Source organism: Bombina bombina, chromosome 5, assembly GCF_027579735.1.
Source record: "Bombina bombina isolate aBomBom1 chromosome 5, aBomBom1.pri, whole genome shotgun sequence".
Lineage (NCBI taxonomy): Eukaryota > Metazoa > Chordata > Amphibia > Anura > Bombinatoridae > Bombina > Bombina bombina.
In genome coordinates, this window is record NC_069503.1 from 952158874 (window position 1) to 952177464 (window position 18591).

Here is an 18591-nt window from a genome sequence, read left to right on the forward strand (position 1 = left end):
AAAATCTGGCACATTAAAAGTAAAAAAATAACAAAAAATTTAACAGTAAACATAACAAAAAAAAAATAACAGCAAATTTATTTATTTTTTAAAAATTGACCATTGTATGGTACCGCTTGAAGCAGTCCCCAATGCAGAGTCCAGGCTGTCCAGGGCAATCAGGACAGTGATATACAGTGTCCCTTCTCTGCCCCCTCTTGGTACAGACTCTGCATTTTTTTTGTGGTCTCTGCTTTGCGGCAGTAGGGGGGATTTTAAAAATAAAATGAGTAGCCCCAACTCTGCTCTCTCCCATCACCGCCCGGGGAGCAGGTGCATCATGGTACAAAATCCCCGAAATGATCTGGAGCTGAAATTGTAAAAAAGTCAGTTTCATTCCGGGGTTTGCTTTTTTGAACAACAAAAAAGCGTTGTGGGTTGCAATCTGCATTAGGTAAATTGCAACCTTTTTGTACCAGGCCCTTGTCTTCCGCATAATTAGGTAGGGCTGCAGCAGCTGATCTGCCAGATCAACCCCACCCATATGCCGGTTATAAGATTTGATGCACACTGGCTTCCTTATGATCTCAGCTCTGCCACGTACAGAGACCGCCACCGTCCTCTCTGTGTGGATGGTGGTAAGAAGGTATACATCCTTCTTGTCTCTGTACTTCAGTGCCAACAGCTCCTCTTGGCGCAGAGCAGAGGTCTCCCCCCTTCGTAGCCGGGTGCGTACAAGTTGTCCTGGGAAACCTTTGCGGTTCTTTTTAATAGTACCGCAAGCTACTGTATCAAAGCAATACAGTAGCTTGAACAAAAGGACACTTGTATAAAAATTGTCTAAGTACAAGTGATACCCTTTGTTCATTAGGGGTAATATCAGGTCCCAGACAATCTTGCCAGTGGTTCCCATATGTTCTGGGCAACCTGGAGGGTCAAGGTGGCTATCCTTTCCCTCATACACCCGGAAGGCCTGAGTATACCCAGTCTCGCTCTCACAGAGCTTATACACCTTTACCCCATACCTGGAGCGCTTGGAAGGAATATACTGCTTGAATCCCAGCCTTCCCTTATACTTCATCAGGGATTCATCAACGCATATATTCCTTCCAGGTGTATAAGCCTCTGCAAACCTGGCAGAAAAGTGGGTAATCAGGGGGCGGATTTTATACAGCCTGTCAAATTGGGGATGCTCCCTAGGGGGGCACAGGCTGTTGTCGCTGAAGTGCATGAAATGAAGAATCATTTCATATCTCTGCCTCGACATACTCTGGGAGAAAATGGGGGTAGAGCAGATGGGGCTACTGCTCCAGTAGGAGCGAACGGAGGGTTTCTTTATGATGCCCATCAGCATAGTCAATGCCCAGAATTTTTTAAATTCTGGCACATTGATGGGGGCCCATTGCTGCTTTGCCAAATATGTTTCAGGCTTTGCAGCACGGTACTGATGGGCATATAAATTAGTTTGGGCGACAATGTTCCCCAATACATCATCACCCAGAAACACCTCCAGAAACTGTTGGGGGCTAAAACCTGCCACATCTATATTTATGCCAGCATTTGCTGTGAAGGGTGGGATATCTGGCCTCTGGAGATGAGGCGTTACCCACTCTTCAGCGGCAATGGCAGCAACACGCCTCCTTCTAGCAGGGGGGCTGGCAGGGGGGCTAGCAGGGGGGCTGGCAGGGGGGCTAGCAGCCACAGATACATCACTATCAGTTGAGACTGCATCTAATGATGTATCTGAGCATATGGCAGGGTCAAAATTGGGGTCTGAGTCAGACATAGAGGCATCTGACTCTGACGCAAGGATGGCATACGCCTCCTCAACACTATATCTTTTCTGTGACATTTTTGTATCTGTCACAGAAAACCAAAATTAATTAATTAACTAAATGGCCTTTGGGTTTTTTTTAAAAAAAGTACAGCTATGCTAATGCCAGTGATTTATAGCGATCACTGGCAAGCTAGGGGTTAAATACTCTTTAAATTAAATTAACTAAATGGCCTTTGGGTTTTTTTTAAAAAAAGTACAGCTATGCTAATGCCAGTGATTTATAGTGATCACTGGCAAGCTAGGGGTTAAATACTCTTTAAATTAAATTAACTAAATGGCCTTTGGGTTTTTTTAAAAAAAAGTACAGCTATGCTAATGCCAGTGATTTATAGCGATCACTGGCAAGCTAGGGGTTAAATACTCTTTAAATCAAATTAAATTAGCTAAATGGCTCTGAAAGGAGCGTTTAGGTTTTTAAAAAATTACAACAACAAAAATTAACCCCTAAAAAAATGCACAGACAGCAAAAATGTAGAGCTATGCTAATGCCAGTGATTTATAGCGATCACTGGCAAGCTAGGGGTTAAATACTCTTTAAATTAAATTAAATTAGCTAAATGGCTCTGAAAGGAGCCTTTGGTTTTTTAAAAAATTACAACAACACAAATTAACCCCTAAAAAAAATTCACAGACAGCAAAAAAGTACAGCTATGCTAATGCCAGTGATGTATAGCGATCACTGGCAAGCTAGGGGTTAAATACTATTTAAATTAAATTAAATTAGCTAAATGGCTCTGAAAGGAGCGTTTAGGTTTTTAAAAAATTACAACAACAAAAATTAACCCCTAAAAAATGCACAGACAGCAAAAAAGTACAGCTATGCTAATGCCAGTGATGTATAGCGATCACTGGCAAGCTAGGGGTTAAATAGTCTTTAAATTAAATTAAATTAGCTAAATGGCTCTGAAAGGAGCCTTTGAGTTTTTAAAAAAAAATACAACAACAAAAATTAACCCCTAAAAAAATGCACAGACAGCAAAAAAAGTGCAGCTGTGCTACTGCCAGTGATTTATAGTGATCACTGGCAAGCTAGGGGTTAATGGCTCTGAAAAGAGCCTTTGGATTTTAAATTTTTTAACAAATAAAAGAAATAAATCTCTCTCTGCTAAAATACAGGTCTCTCTCTTTCTCCAACAAAATGGCAAGTGAGGAGAGGGAGGGAGATCCACACTGATCAGAGTCAATATTTACAAATATTGACATGATCAGACAAATGGGGTATTTTATTATTATTATTTTTTTTTTCTAAGAAGGCTCAGATTGGGTGACCCTAGCTTGCCCCTATGGTGAGACAGGCTAGGGACACCCCCAGATGCCCCATGATGCACCGGGCATCGCCATTTTGGAAGCCTCTTGGGGGCGGGGGGGGGGCGCTATATGTGGGGCTTTTTAATTTTATATATTATTTTTTTTTTTACATTTTTTATTTTATTTATATACTAACTAAGTGCCTCGACCCACCGAGGCACTTAGCACACTAGCAGAGCATCGGAAGCGTGTCCGATCGCTTCCGATGCTCTGCTGCACTGCCGGGCTCCACGTGGAGCAAAACCGGAAGTGATCACTCAAGGGGGAGTGATCGCTCCGGTCCCGGCACTCCGTAACAGCACTGCAGGGATGCCCAGACATCGAGGCATCCCTGCAGTACTGTAATAGTGCCTGGAAGCGATCTTGATCGCTTCCAGCACTCACTTTAGCCGAGGACGTGCAGGGTACGTCGTCAGGCGTTAACTGCCTTTTTTTTTCAGACGTACCCTGCACGTCCTCGGTCACTAAGGGGTTAAAGGGTCATTTCAGTAAGTAGTAACTATCCTATTTTAGTTGTGCCCCACTTGTTTCCCCTATCTCTGAAGCTCTATTTAAAGCCATTCTCTTATTTTAACCACTTGGGTGCTGGTAGGGGAAGCTCAACATCTTCATACTGGGTTCCACCATCTTTAAAGTTTGGGTAATAATGCACTCTATGACAGAAATGTTATTAATTTACAATATAAGCCAGGTGTTTTATAGCTGTTTTTCTGCTCTTCAGGTTCGTTCACACAATAGAGAGCAGGAGCTTAAAGGGACATTGTACACTAGATTCTTCATTGCATAAATATTTTGTAGATTATCTATTTATTTAGCTTATCTGGGAGTATTTTTATAAAAATGTATAGCATTTTTTAATAACATTGGGATGATCTTCAGACTCCTAACCAAGCCCCACAGTGTCAGATGTATACAGTGCAGAATTCTGCTGGCTCTTGTTTGTGTTATCTGTCTTTTCTGATGCAGGGAAAGGGGGAGGGGTGTCTGCTATTCTTGGTTTCCTACCCTTTTCAGTGGGTGTCCCAGACTAATCTCATCAGTAGTGCTAAACTGGGAGCTTCTAAGAAAGTTTTTAAAAGGTTTTATACTACAATTTAGATCAGTATCTGCTTTTTCTTCTTGTTATTAGTGTCTCTTAAATGCAGTTATATGAAAATTGGTGTACACTGTCCCTTTAACATTTCAGCACTTTTTTAAAACAGCTTAAAAGTTACATAAAAAATACTAAAAAAACAAAGAAAAACAAAACTCCAGAACAATATGAAACAATGCAGTCACTACTGAAATGTAAATTTCTTCATTACACACACACTAACCCAAAAAGCATGATATGATGCAGCTGTTAAAGGGCCAGCAATCGCACACTGTTTCTGTCACAGTACAGGAATACCTAAGCTGCAAGATGATGTTGCCCTGTATGAAGATGAAGAGCTTCACCAATTGGCACCTGTAAGTACTTAAAATAGTAGCTTTGAATAATTCTGCAGGCACTGGAGGAATAAACAATAAAGTAATAGTAGCCATGATATAGTAATTATATCCGGTAGTTTAAAGTACCTTCAAAAGATTTCCCACAAAATGTCAAATATTAAAATTGGCAAATTTGGTAAAGCTCCTACAGCACTGAATGTAAGAAATCAAAATACAATTTATAACTTTGGTAAGATCTGATGAAAAAATTGTTCACAAACAATAAATAAATAATAACCAATAATAAACCTCGAAGTAAATGTGCATTAAATAACCTTAGAAACACATTGTAGGTTGCTTTTATTTTGCAGACAATTATTTGGCTAACTTGTACTTTTAGTATGTCAGGATGCCAGGAATCAGACTAAGACGAGAAGTGCAAAAATAATCACACCTTTATTAATAGCAAAAAATTATAAAAAGTCCACAAGTCAAATAACAAGCCAGGAATCAAAACCAGAGCTGGTAGTCAGACAAGCCTAGTCAGGAGCCAAAGCGAATAGTCAGACGAGCCGAGTCAGGAGCCAAAGCGAGTAGTCAGATGAGCCGGAATCAGGAACAAGGAGAACAACAGAGTCAGGAACAAGCCAGGGATCAGGAACCAGGAGGAACGTCAGACAGCCAGGTAATACACAGGAGCTCTCACAAACAGGTCTGAGACAATGCAAGGGCAAAGCATACTGAACAGAGGTCCTTTAAATAATAAGTGATGACATCACAATTCTGAGACTGCATCCTGTCTCACACTGATGATGTACACCAGTCTGGCCATAAAAGGAAGTAAAAACCACTAGACAGCAAACTTTGACAAGTGAGTGTGTCTGATAAGGAGGTGCGCCAGAAAAGGAGGGGGGGGGAGGGTAGTGTATAACCAGATGCTATCTAGTTAATTGAATATAATATTAAATATTATGATCTGTCAAATAAAATGATAAAATACAAAATATATTAAAAAATAAAATAGTAACTCAGTATATTGCTATGATTGTAATGATAACCCAGCAAAAAGTAACTATACATATATTAATCCACAATTGTGTTTGTCCATAAATGAATTAGTCCAAACATAAATGGTCAGATGTGTAGCAACAGTGGGCAGCTCTCTCCAATAGGATGGTGATAATAAACAAGTCCTGAAAGAAAGAAAAAAACGAGAGGCGCTCTTTGTGCAGCAAGTTCTATGCAGACACTAATGACAGAACGATGATGATCATATACTCACAAAGGGAATTGCACATCCAGTGCAATATTAGACAAGCCGAAACTTCAGAGCTGTTCGGCTGACTCTCCAAGGCTATGTACGCTGTAACCAAGGTGAGGCTCCCGAGAACCAGCTGCTTCCGGTATCAAGTCTCAATCAAGGATGCCAACAAAACCACTCACATATGTATGGTCCCAAATAGTGTGAATCCAACCAGGCGGATTGCCCCAACAAGGGAGTATGGGAATATACGAAGTTCATACGAAGGATAAAAGTATAAAACACTTTATTTAAAACAATTAAAATTGTTGCTTAACAACGCGTTTCTCGGCTGAGTTCGCATGCATGTATAATGGGAGTTATGTTCACCGCAGCTCAAATATTGATTTGTAGTCTGGAGAGGTGTGTCACCATTTTACAATGTGATTGGATTTAATGCACACGTCATGATGGGAGGTGTGGGAATTCTCTAACGTTTGATTGGTCATAGGGGGTACAAATAGAGCAAGGTATCATAACAAACATACAGCCTGATGAAACGGCACTCAGCCGAGAAACGCGTTGTTAAGCAACAATTTTAATTGTTTTAAATAAAGTGTTTTATACTTTTATCCTTGCTCTGGACTTCGTAAATTCCCATACTCCCTTGTTGGGGCAATCCGCCTGGTTGGATTCACACTATTTGGGACCATACATATGCGAGTGGTTTTGTTGGCATCCTTGATTGAGACTTGATACCGGAAGCAGCTGGTTGTCGGGAGCCTCACCCTGGTTACAGCATACATAGCCTTGGAGAGTCAGCCGAAGGCTCTGAAGTTTCGACTTGTCTAATATTGCACTGGATGTGCAATTCCCTTTGTGAGTATATAATCATCATCGTTCTGTCATTAGTGTCTGCATAGAACATGCTGCACAAAGAGCGCCTCTCGTTTTTTTGTCCTTCAGGACTTGTTTATTATAAAAGGAAGTGCAGGAAATGAGCAGCATCACACAGTATGCACCAGAGTCAGCAAGAGAGGTGAGTAAAATGGCTTCCAGCAGCACATGGCAAACAAAACAGGGAAAAACCCCTGACAGTACCCTCCCCTCAACGACACCTCCCCCGCGGGAGGACAAAAGGCTTATTGGGGAAACGGGCATGGAAGGCACGGAGGAGGGCGGGAGCATGAACATCAGAGGGAACCCATGAACGCTTCTCCGGACCGTAGCCCCTCCAGTGAACCAAATACTGTACTCGGCCCCTGGACATACAAGAGTCAATAATGCTGCTGACCTCATAATCCTCATGGTAGTAACCAAAGATAGGACGGAGACGAGGCAACACAGTGGTAAACCGATTACAAACCAATGGTTTCAAGAGGGAGACATGAAAAACATTGGAGATGCGCATTGCAGGAGGAAGGTCAAGAGCATAGGCCACAGGATTGACCCGTCAGAGTATTCGAAAAGGACCAACATAACGGGGAGCCAGTTTATTGGAGGGCACATGAAGGTTCAAGTTGTGGGAGGACAGCCAAACTCTCTCACCAACCTGGTAGGAAGGTGCGGGCAGATGCCTACGATCAGCCTGGAACTTTTGGCGCTGCATAGAATGATGAAGGCAATCCTGAATCTGCACCCACGTGGAACGGACTTTCCTAGGATGCTCCTCCAAAGCCGGAATACCCTGAGACATGAATGAATTGGGCAACAAGGATGGTTGAAACCCATAATTCGCCATGAATGGGGATAACTTGGAGGAAGCATTAATAGCACTATTACGAGAAAACTCTGCCCAAGGTAACAGTTCAGACCAATTATTGTGGTGATCTGAGACATAGCAACTGTTCCAGAGCTTGATTAGAAGCTGGATTCCCATTTGAGCACAAAAGGAACGCCAAAATCTGGAGACAAACTGGCTAACCCGGTCTGACACTATCTCCTTGGGTAACCCATGTAAACGGAAGACCTCCCGGGCAAAAATTGAAGCAAGCTCCTGAGCGGTAGGCAACTTCTTTAAAATACTAAAAAAACAAAGAAAAACAAAACTCCAGAACAATATGAAACAATGCAGTCACTACTGAAATGTAAATGTCTTCATTACACACACACTAACCCAAAAAGCATGATATGATGCAGCTGTTAAAGGGCCAGCAATCGCACACTGTTTCTGTCACAGTACAGGAATACCTAAGCTGCAAGATGAAGCTGTCCTGTATGAAGATGAAGAGCTTCACCAATTGGCACCTGTAAGTGCTTAAAATAGTAGCTTTGAATAATTCTGCAGGCACTGGAGGAATAAACAATAATAAAGTACTAGTAACCATGATATAGTAATTATATCCGGTAGTTTAAAGTACCTTCAAAAGATTTCCCACAAAATGTCAAATATTAAAATTGGCAAATTTGGTAAAGCTCCTACAGCACTGAATGTAAGAAATCAAAATACAATTTATAACTTTGGTAAGATCTTATGAAAAAATTGTCCACAAACAATAAATAAAATAATAACCAATAATAAACCTCGAAGTAAATGTGCATTAAATAACCTTAGAAACACATTGTAGGTTGCTTTTATTTTGCAGACAATTATTTGGCTAACTTGTACTTTTAGTATGTCAGGATGCCAGGAATCAGACTAAGACGAGAAGTGCAAAAATAATCACACCTTTATTAATAGCAAAAAATTATAAAAAGTCCACAAGTCAAATAACAAGCCAGGAATCAAAACCAGAGCTGGTAGTCAGACAAGCCTAGTCAGGAGCCAAAGCGAATAGTCAGACGAGCCGAGTCAGGAGCCAAAGCGAGTAGTCAGATGAGCCGGAATCAGGAACAAGGAGAACAACAGAGTCAGGAACAAGCCAGGGATCAGGAACCAGGAGGGACGTCAGACAGCCAGGTAATACACAGGAGCTCTCACAAACAGGTCTGAGACAATGCAAGGGCAAAGCATACTGAACAGAGGTCCTTTAAATAATAAGAGATGACATCACAATTCTGAGACTGCATCCTGTCTCACACTGAAGATGTACACCAGTCTGGCCATAAAAGGAAGTAAAAACCACTAGACAGCAAACTTTGACAAGTGAGTGTATCTGATAAGGAGGTGCGCCAGAAAAGGAGGGGGGGAAGGGTAGTGTATAACCAGATGCTATCTAGTTAATTGAATATAATATTAAATATTATGATTTGTCAAATAAAATGATAAAATACAAAATATATTAAAAAATAAAATAGTAACTCAGTATATTGCTATGATTGTAATGATAACCCAGCAAAAAGTAACTATACATATATTAATCCACAATTGTGTTTGTCCATAAATGAATTAGTCCAAACATAAATGGTCAGATGTGTAGCAACAGTGGGCAGCTCTCTCCAATAGGATGGTGATAATAAACAAGTCCTGAAAGAAAGAAAAAAACGAGAGGCGCTCTTTGTGCAGCAAGTTCTATGCAGACACTAATGACAGAACGATGATGATCATATACTCACAAAGGGAATTGCACATCCAGTGCAATATTAGACAAGCCGAAACTTCAGAGCTGTTCGGCTGACTCTCCAAGGCTATGTACGCTGTAACCAAGGTGAGGCTCCCGAGAACCAGCTGCTTCCGGTATCAAGTCTCAATCAAGGATGCCAACAAAACCACTCACATATGTATGGTCCCAAATAGTGTGAATCCAACCAGGTGGATTGCCCCAACAAGGGAGTATGGGAATATACGAAGTTCATACGAAGGATAAAAGTATAAAACACTTTATTTAAAACAATTAAAATTGTTGCTAAGCAACGCGTTTCTCAGCTGAGTTTGCATGCATGTATAATGGGAGTTATGTTCACCGCAGCTCAAATATTGATTTGTAGTCTGGAGAGGTGTGTCACCATTTTACAATGTGATTGGATTTAATGCACACGTCATGATGGGAGGTGTGGGAATTCTCTAACGTTTGATTGGTCATAGGGGGTACAAATAGAGCAAGGTATCATAACAAACATACAGCCTGATGAAACGGCACTCAGCCGAGAAACGCGTTGCTAAGCAACAATTTTAATTGTTTTAAATAAAGTGTTTTATACTTTTATCCTTGCATTGGACTTCGTAAATTCCCATACTCCCTTGTTGGGGCAATCCGCCTGGTTGGATTCACACTATTTGGGACCATACATATGCGAGTGATTTTGTTGGCATCCTTGATTGAGACTTGATACCGGAAGCAGCTGGTTGTCGGGAGCCTCACCTTGGTTACAGCATACATAGCCTTGGAGAGTCAGCCGAACAGCACTGAAGTTTCGACTTGTCTAATATTGCACTGGATGTGCAATTCCCTTTGTGAGTATATGATCATCATCGTTCTGTCATTAGTGTCTGCATAGAACTTGCTGCACAAAGAGCGCCTCTCGTTTTTTTGTCCTTCAGGACTTGTTTATTATAAAAGGAAGTGCAGGAAATGAGCAGCATCACACAGTATGCACCAGAGTCAGCAAGAGAGGTGAGTAAAATGGCTTCCAGCAGCACATGGCAAACAAAAAAGGAAAAAACCCTGACAGTACCCTCCCCTCAACGACCCCTCCCCCGCGGGAGGACAAAATGCTTATTGGGGAAACGGGCATGGAAGGCACGGAGGAGGGCGGGAGCATGAACATCAGAGGGAACCCATGAATGCTCCTCCAGACCGTAGCCCCTCCAGTGAACCAAATACTGTACTCGGCCCCTGGACATACGAGAGTCAATAATGCTGCTGACCTCATAATCCTCATGGTAGTAACCAAAGATAGGACGAAGACGAGGCAACACAGTGGTAAACCGATTACAAACCAATGGTTTCAAGAGGGAGACATGAAAAACATTGGAGATGCACATTGCAGGAGGAAGGTCAAGAGCATAGGCCACAGGATTGACCCGTCAGAGTATTCGAAAAGGACCAACATAACGGGGAGCCAGTTTATTGGAGGGCACATGAAGGTTCAAGTTGTGGGAGGACAGCCAAACTCTCTCACCAACCTGGTAGGAAGGTGCGGGCAGATGCCTACGATCAGCCTGGAACTTTTGGCGCTGCATAGAATGATGAAGGCAATCCTGAATCTGCACCCACGTGGAACGGACTTTGCTAGGATGCTCCTCCAAAGCCGGAATACCCTGAGACATTAATGAATTGGGCAACAAGGATGGTTGAAACCCATAATTTGCCATGAATGGGGATAACTTGGAGGAAGCATTAATAGCTCTATTACGAGAAAACTCTGCCCAAGGTAACAGTTCAGACCAATTATTGTGGTGATCTGAGACATAGCAACTGTTCCAGAGCTTGATTAGAAGCTGGATTCCCATTTGAGCACAAAAGGAACGCCAAAATCTGGAGACAAACTGGCTACCCCGGTCTGACACTATCTCCTTGGGTAACCCATGTAAACGGAAGACCTCCCGGGCAAAAATTGAAGCAAGCTCCTGAGCGGTAGGCAACTTCTTTAAGGGAATGCAATGTGACATTTTAGAAAAACGGTCAACCACCATAAGGATAACTGTATTGCCATTGGAAACAGGGAGCTCGACAATGAAGTCCATGGAAAGATGTGTCCAATGATGCTCACCATTAGCAATAGGTTGAAGAAGACCCACAGGAAGACGTTGAGGAGTCTTATTCTGTGCACAAACTGAGCAGGAGGCAACATGCAGCAACAGAATGAAGACCTGGCCACCAGAAATGTCGAGTGACAGACCAAATCATTTGGTTCTTAACTGGGTGACCTGCGGCTTTAGGATAGTGGTAAGTGTGCAAAAGTTTAGTTTGCAGATTCTCAGGAACAAAACACCTACCACTAGGTTTCTCAGGAGGTGCATTGGTTTGTGCAGCCAGGATCTCCTCCCCCAAGGGAGAAGTCAAATTAGTACATATGGTAGCCAAAATATGGTCAGGAGGTATAACTGGAGTAGGTACAGACTCCTCCATGGACAGAGGCGAAAATTGTCGAGAGAGGGCATCAGCCCTAACATTCTTACTACCAGGCAGGTAGGAGACCACATAATTAAACAGAGACAAAAATAGCGCCATCTGGCCTGTCGGGGCGACAAACTTTTTGCTTCAGATGGATAAGTTAAATTCTTGTGGTCAGTAAGAATGAGCACTGGCACGCTAGTACCCTCGAGTAGATGCCTCCATTCCTTGAGTGCCAAAATTATGGCCAGTAATTCCCTGTCGCCAATTTCATAATATTGCACTCCCCTGGAGACAATTTCTTAGAGAAGAAACCACACGGATGCAAGGAACCGCCAGGCGTAGGACGTTGAAACAGGGTACCTACTCCAGTCTCAGACGCATCGACCTCAAGAACGAAAGGCAGGACAGGGTTAGGATGAGCCAGAACTGGAGCGGCAGCAAAGGCAGTCTTAAGACTATCAAAAGCCTTAATGGCAGTAGGTGACCAATGGAGTGTATCATTCTCTTTACGGTCATGTCGGTGATAGGTTTGACCAAGGAAGAAACGTTTTTTTATAAACTTTCTATAGTAATTGGCGAACCCCAAAAAACGTTGAATAGACCGAAGACCAACTGGGCGAGGCCACTGTAGAACTGGAAATAACTTGTCAGGATCCACGGAGAACCCTGCAATGGAGATAACATAACCTAGGAAGGTTACTTGAGTCTGATGGAACTCACATTTCTCGAGTTTACAAAACAGGCCGTTCTCACGTAGTCTCTGAAGAACCCATGCAACATCAGAACGATGAGCCTCAAGTGTGGGTGAGTGTATGTGGATGTCGTCCAAGTACACCACAACACACTGTTGCAACATATCTCGTAGGACATCATTAATAAATTCCTGGAAAACAGCAGGAGAATTACATAGGCCAAAGGGCATTACAAGAATACTCATAATGCCCGCTCCTGGTGTTAAATGCTGTTTTCCATTTGTGGCCCTCCTTGATCCTAATGAGATTGTACGCACCTCTCAAATCAAATTTAGTAAAGACTGTAGCTCCCTTGAGGCGGTCAAAGAGTTCTGTAATGAGCGGAATAGGGTAAGTATTCTTAATGCTAAGACGATTAAGACCCCTATAATCGATGCATGGTCTTAACTCACCACCCTTTTTCTTCACAAAGAAGAAGCCAGCCCCTGCAGGAGAGCAGGATTTGCGGATGATCCCCGTGACAGAGCATCGGCAACATACCCTCCATAGCACAACTCTCCGCAACAGACAGAGGGTAAACCCGGCCCAGAGGAGGAATGGCTCCGGGTTGCAGGTCTATGGCACAATCGTAAGACCGGTGAGGAGGCAACGTACCGGCATGCACCTTGTCAAAAACATCTAGGAACTCTCTGTACTCCTCTGGCAATTGAGATACTGAAGAAGTGCACAAGACTTTAACTGGTTTCCGAAGACAAGTGGAAATACATTGCGGAGACCACGACAACATTTTGGACCTGCGCCAGTCGAGACTGGAAAATGTGGAGAGTTTATCACCTGAAACTGGAGGGTTTCAAAATGGAGAGCCCCAACAGCCATGGATAGCGGAACAGTTTCGTGAGTAACGAGTGCGAGCTGAAAGGGCCTGCCATCAATGGCCTCAATAGCAAGCAGAATGGACCAAGGCAAAATAGGAATAGAGTGCTTTGATACAAAAGCACTGTCAATGAAATAGCCCACAGCAACAAGTGCCTGGGTGACTATGGAGGAGTCCACCCAGGAAAGGACAACCGGGAACAAATGTTTCTCCTTTAGCGGTTCCGGGGACGAGGATAAACCACCCAAGGTCTGCCCCAGACAGGACCTTCGGTGTGAGCGTTTCCCGGCCGTGTAGGATAAGACTTCAAAAGGTGGCCCTGTAACTTACAATAGAGGCAGAGCCCCTCCCTCCTCCTAAAGGCCCTCTCCGCTGCGGAGAGAAGCGTGAATCCCAAATGCATCGGCTCAGCAGTACCTGGTGACTTGGGACCAGGAGGCATGGGAGTAGAGGGAGGCATGGGCGGGAACGAACGCATAGGAGACAACGGAAAAGGAGGCTTCCGCAAGAGCTCCTTAAAAGAGGGCCTCTCTCTGAGTCTGATGTCAATTAGGATCAAAAAAGACACCAATGCCTCAAGATCCTCTGGTAAATCTCTGGCAACAACTTAGCCTTTAATCGCATCAGAGAGCCCATGAAAGAAGGCAGTAACAAGGGCTTCATTGTTCCAAACTACCTCTGCGGCAAGCGTACGGAACTCAATGGCATACTGAGCAACAGATCTTGTACCTTGCTGAATGGACATGAGTCGTTTAGCAGCAGAGGAGGAGCAATCTGGAACATCAAATACCCTTCGAAAAGGAGGCGACAAATTCAAGGTAATTTGAAATCACAGGTTTATTAGTCTCCCACAAGGGATTAGCCCAGACAAGAGCTATGTCAGAGAGTAACGAGATGAGAAATCTCACGTTGTCAGAGGGAAACGCCTGAGGTTAGGATCGCCTCTGATTAAATTTAGGATCGCCTCCATATAGCTCTGCACTGATTATGATCACCTCCATATCGCTGAGGTAGAAGTGCAGAACTGGACATGCTCCTGGTAGGACTAGGTGCAGCAGCAGAAACAGGAGCAGCCATAACTTGTGGAACACTTTGGTCCAAATGTGCAGTGCGAGTCAGCAGGGTTTGCAGGGCTAGTGCAAATTGATCCAAGTGGTGATCCTGTTCATCCATCCTGGAAATTATGGCAGGTAAAGGTGGATTATTAGCACCATCAGGATTCATCAGGATGCCAGGAATCAGACTAAGACGAGAAGTGCAAAAATAATCACACCTTTATTAATAGCAAAAAATAATAAAAAGTCCACAAGTCAAATAACAAGCCAGGAATCAAAACCAGAGCTGGTAGTCAGACGAGCCGAGTCAGGAGCCAAAGTGAATAGTCAGATGAGCCGAGTCAGGAGCCAAAACGAGTAGTCAGATGGGCCGGAATCAGGAACAAGGAGAACAACAGAGTCAGGAATAAGCCAGGGATCAGGAACCAGGAGGGATGTCAGACAGCCAGGTAATACACAGGAGCTCTCACAAACAGGTCTGAGACAACGCAAGGGCAAAGCATACTTAACAGAGGCCCTTTAAATAAGTAATGACATCAAAATTCTGAGACTGCATCCTGTCTCACACTGATGATGTACACCAGTCTGGCCATAAAAGGAAGTGCAGGAAATGAGCAGCATCACACAGTATGCACCAGAGTCAGCAAGAGAGGTGAGTAAAATGGTTGCCAGCAGCACATGGCAAACAAAACAGGGAAAAACCCTGACATAGTATGAGTGACCTGAACAACAATATCTACTTTTACAAACTAAGGGCAAGATTACAAGTCTTGCGGCAAATCCGTTGCATAAACAACAGCTATTATGCAAATCCGTTGCATAAACAAAAGCTATTAGAAGATGCAAAATAACTTTAAGTATTCGCCATAGAAGTCAATGGAGAAGACAAATAGAAAAAAAAACAAAAAACACAAAAACCCTATGTTGTGCAAAGCCCTTGACGTATTCTCCTTGAAAAGTTTACATGAAAATATGAATATTTTTATATTGCGAAAAATGTTTTCTTAACGGAATATGTTCTATTTATTTATAAATAAATATTTCTCTATATATGAGATGATTTTTGGACTGATATATCTATTTATAGCGAGATATGGATATGAATATATATATGTCTAGATATCTTGAGATCTATATGCAAATATCTCTGAAAATTCCTCCGAGATATTGTTTAATATGCATAAGATTGTAGTATAAAATCTTTTCATTTTCTTCATAGTTAAACATATCTCTATACATATAAATGCATATTACTCAATGTATGTGTATGTATGTCAATGTAAAATCCCTTTGTCTGCTGTTTTTTTTCTAACACCCGCAATCTCTTATCTTTGAGCCATTATATATTTTGTGTGTAATATATGTTTATAATAATTTTTATTAGACAGTGTTAATATGAGTGTAACTGTACTTTGTACTGTTTTTTTTAAGTGTTTTGTGAAACTTTTATGTTGCGCAACACTGTTAACTACAGCTCTTAGTGTGCGGAAAGGATTGTTGAATAAAAGGCGAATGCACGCGCAATCGCAAATTTTAAAACTTGTAATAGCTGCACAATGGAAACTGATTGCGAAAAGACCATATCGCACATGGAAAACTCATAACGTGCAACTTGTAATCTTGCCCTGAATGTATATTTATGTATTATTACTTTTATAAACAGAGCGCAGGGACAGAACATTTGGTGAAAAAATTTATTTTATGTTCATGGATTAGGAAGAATGTTTTTTTATGACTCAGTTGTTTAAAAATAAGATATTTAATTATCCTAAGAGTATTTTAAATATTATTAAGTGTCAGTAATATTTTTTTAACCTCTGAGATTTCTTGATTTCTTTTGTTAACCACAGCCATGAAGGAACCCTTATATTTTAACCATCTAAAAATATATGAGTTTTGTTTTTTGCCAAATGAGTAACATGGGAAAAAGTAAATGGTCTGGTTGTAGTTGATATTCTTGACTTGCTCTATGCAACTGGGCAGACTCCACTTCCAGAGACAGCTGTCACAGGCACAGTGATGATATAGCAGCCCAAAAATAGCATCACACCAAAATGGAGCAAACGGAAAGGCTTGATATGTAAATATTCATTCTAAAAACCTCACTAGAGAAAATTACACTTAACAAAGACAAAAAGTAAGTATTATACTTTGATTGTTTTGTCATATTCTGCTAAATAGTTTCGAAAATTCATAGTTTTACATTCACATGCTTGATGGCATTTAGCCTAAAACCTGTTACTATTCATATCTGTTGCTTACGGACAGACAGCAACATAGTAATTTAATGTCTATTAATTTTAGAATTTGTTTCTTTGACAAAAATGATATTTTTATAGATAAAAACATGTATAAACACATGTAGTCCAAAACCTAAATACTGTACACAACTTAAAAAAAATATGTTGTATCTATATTTAATCTATCTATCGTCTATGAGTTTACATAATTGTTTTATTCCTATAAATATTGCTTTTTGTTTAAATATAATCTGTATTTGTTATTTAATACAACTATGGAAGTTTTCTCTTATGGACATAGAGCTATGACAATTTACATGGAACAAGTTTTTGCTGTTATTGTAATGACATTGCATTTCTGGCTGCATGTATATTTATAGAACTACCTCACCAAAAAAAAATAATGATTTGAGTGAGTACTAATAAGAAAAATAAATGTATTTTTATGCTATGCTCGATTTCTTCAAATTATCACGGTTTTGGAAAACTACAATTGGGTCAAAGCATTTGTTTATAGCAGTACTCATATTTACTATTGCTAATACAACAAATATAAACACAATGTTATAATAGCACAACATAAGCATTTCTTTAGGCTTAGTATAAAATGTAAAATCATCTGTCATGCAAGATGCTCATGAGATTTGTTTGGTTTACAAATTTGCATATACAATGCAAAAAGGGAAATGTAGCTTTCTGCAGCAGAGCGAAAAACACACTCTTCATTTCTGTCTAAGCAGCAAATATAGTGTATCTATTGCATTTTATACACTGTATTTAGCAGAAAGCAGCAAATGCATTTGTATTGTATGCTATTTAAAACTGGTTTTGAAGTGAGGGTAAGTGGACTGAACAGTGTTCCTTGGGCAAAAGTCTGAGCAGAATCCAGTTTTTGGGGAAAGTCTTCTTTTGGCCCTGTCTTTAAAATGCTGGCAATGCTGGCTCAAGTATATTTTAAAAATATTTTTTTAGCATGAAATACATATGACAGAAATATAGACAATTTGGGGAATATGGGAAATTTGACCATTAATAAATCTAAGATTAATTTTATATTTGAGTTATGTATGTATGTATAAGTATATTTCAATTTCTAGAGGAGCTAATATTAGTTGTCTAAAAGGGACATAATACTTATATGCTAAATCATTTGAAAGTGATGCAGCATAACTGTAAAAAGCTGCAAATATCACCTGAACACCTCAAAATGTCTTCAGCTCACCAGATTAAGTGCTTTGTGAACAGTTATACTTCAGTTGCTGTAAAGCTACAAGTTGAAAAAAAAAAACACACACAATAGCCAATCAGTGCTGAAGTCACACTTTGCTTTGCTGTGATCTGATGAGATTTCACTTAAATCTCATGAGATTTCACAGTAAACTTCCTTAAACTGGAAAATGACATGACTGCCTGCACATTCCAGATGCATGCTCCCTTGCAAGTCCTGGGACTAAAGTCTCTTTACTGTGAAATCTTAGGAAATTTGAGGTAAATATCTTAATTTTTTGCAAAGAGATGTCCAGGTGATATTTTCTAGTCAGCATTTTACAGTTATGCTGCATCACTTTCAAATGCATTTGAGTAGCATGTCCCTTTAAGTGGAATTTGAACCAGTAGCATTCTGCAAATGCTCATTAGTTGATAGGTACTTGGTTCAGAGGTATTTATAGTTTAAATTTAAATAGATTTGCATAGTTATTTAGGCAAAAAACATAATTAAATGATTATTATTATTTTATTTTTAAACCTGTATTAGTTGTAATGATGGTGCAGTTGTAGAAAAACATAATAATATAAAGGTATTACATAACAAAAAAGATAACATTGTATAATTATGCAGAAATAAATCAGCTCACTAGCAGAATAAAAGTTTTGAGTTTTGATATTCATACTCCGTATGCATAATGTCCTCTCTCCACAGCAATATAGCAGCCCTGGCTGTCAACATGATGGATTCAGGAATATGCATTGTTCTCTTAGGTTAGCATTTTTCTGCTATAAGAGAGATGCAGTAATA

The 18591-nt window shown here is 40.8% G+C and overlaps 1 protein-coding gene across 4 annotated transcripts in view; it reads left to right on the forward strand.

Moving 5' to 3' along the window:
* PKIA (cAMP-dependent protein kinase inhibitor alpha) overlaps positions 1 to 18591 on the forward strand; it is a 136184-nt gene that overhangs the window by 70774 nt on the left and 46819 nt on the right. The window contains exon 1 of one of the 4 annotated variants that reach the window (XM_053715148.1): positions 16329 to 16471. The exons of 2 other annotated variants lie outside the window; for them this stretch is intronic. The gene's annotated coding sequence lies outside the window, so the exon portion shown is untranslated. Of the gene's footprint in view, positions 1 to 16328; positions 16472 to 18591 lie in introns of those variants that run through there. One more of the 4 variants, XM_053715149.1, reaches the window with a different exon arrangement.